Source organism: Pinus tabuliformis, chromosome 1_2 (genome assembly GCF_031772625.1).
Source record: "Pinus tabuliformis cultivar Carrire ecotype Pingquan chromosome 1_2, CPIR1, whole genome shotgun sequence".
NCBI lineage: Eukaryota > Viridiplantae > Streptophyta > Pinopsida > Pinales > Pinaceae > Pinus > Pinus tabuliformis.
In genome coordinates, this window is record NC_142298.1 from 784,970,334 (window position 1) to 784,972,120 (window position 1,787).

The following is a 1,787-nucleotide window of genomic DNA, read 5'->3' on the forward strand; positions in this document are numbered from 1 at the left end:
AGTTATACTCCTCCTCCATGGCGAACTCCCAAGAGGGATGCATAGCAGCCTTAGCATAAGACTGCAGATCAGAAGACTGAACCAAATGACAATGCCAGGATAGTGTTGGTTCAGTGGCAACGAGGACAAGAGGAGGCTCAATAAACTCTGAGCTAGTCCTCCGCAGATCAGAATTATCCCCCACAAGACCATTTCTAGCAGTTAGGTGGTCTTGTGCATATATCTCACGCAAGCTCCTTGTTCTCTGATTTATGATAGGGGAAGTTGATTAGTCGCTGGAAGACCAATCTAGGCTTGGATGTGGATCATCATATGCATGCACTGGATTTGTATCTGAAGACTTTGTCACTGCATCTGCATGCTCTACTTCAACATCTACATGTTATGTATCTGCATTTGAGTGTACTAAGTCATCATCTCGAACATGAAGTATATAAAAGGTATCTGCATGCGGCAATTGAGGTGCATGCGAGAGACTTTCCTCAAATTTGACACTTCGCTCAATGATGAGCTTGTCCGTAGAGGAAATCAAGAGTCGGTATCCCTTCACACCATTAGGGTATCCAAAAAAGATGCACTCAATGCTCTGTGGATCAAGAGCTTTCCTCTTTTCAGAGGGGATCTTGGCCCATGCTCGGGAGCCGAAAACATGGAAGTGGGTGACCTCCGGTTTAGTGCCGCTCCAAGCCTCAAAGGGGGTTTGATCCTTGACAGACCTATGAGGAGATCTATTCTGGATGTAGTTAGAACAATTAAGTGCTTCAGCCCATAGCTTATGAGGCAGTGACTTAGCATGCAGCATGCAGGAAGCCATCTCTTTGAGAGATCGGTTCTTTCTCTCAGCAACTTCGTTCTGCTGCGGAGTGTATGGAACTGTGTACTGCAACTATATGCCGGACTCAAGGCAAAAGTTCTAAAGTGCTATGTTAACATATTCCCCCCCACTATCTATACGAAGGGCTTTGATTTTTCTCTCTGACTGTGTCTCAACTAGTGCTTTGAAATCTTCAAAGTGTGCAAAAACTTCAGATTTGTCCCTTAGAAGATACACCCAAGTATACTGTGAGAAATCATCAATAAATGTAAGCACATACCTTGCTTTGTTGACGGAAGGATTAGGAAAAGGCCCCATGAGATCACTGTGGATCAGGTCTAGAGGAGAGGATGCTCTATGAGTCTCGCCGGTGTCAAACGTTTCTCTAGGATGTTTGCCAAGGACACACCCTTCACAAACTCCTTTGGAGAAAGTGATATTTGGCAAGCCTTCCACCATCTCATGCTTGCTTAGCTGCTGCATATACCTGTAATTTAAGTGACCAAACCTCTCGTGCCAAAGCCTACTACTATCGTCAGCATGTGTAAGCAATAAGGAAGATTCAAATTCAATAAATTTAGAAAATGTATACAGTCTGGCTCCATAATTTACCTCACCGGTTGCAATTTTGGAGCTGCTATGTAGGTCATATATGTTCACTGCATCTGGAGTGAATTCCACTCTCTTTCCAGTGCCGGAATGAGTGATCTGATAAACTAAAAGCAGGTTTACTGAAAGTTTTGGAACATGAAGCACATCTTCTAAGCTTCCGTGTAAAAGTTCCACTTTACCTTTTCTAGTGACCTCAATAGGTGAGTCATCTCTCATGAGGATGTGAGGTCCTTTGCATGCATCCAAAGAGGAATAGACTTCCTTTGCAGCAGCCATATGATGTGATGCACCAGAATATATAATCCATGCATCAGGGGAATAATTAATTGCAACCAAAGCATGAAAATTGTTACCTTTCCCA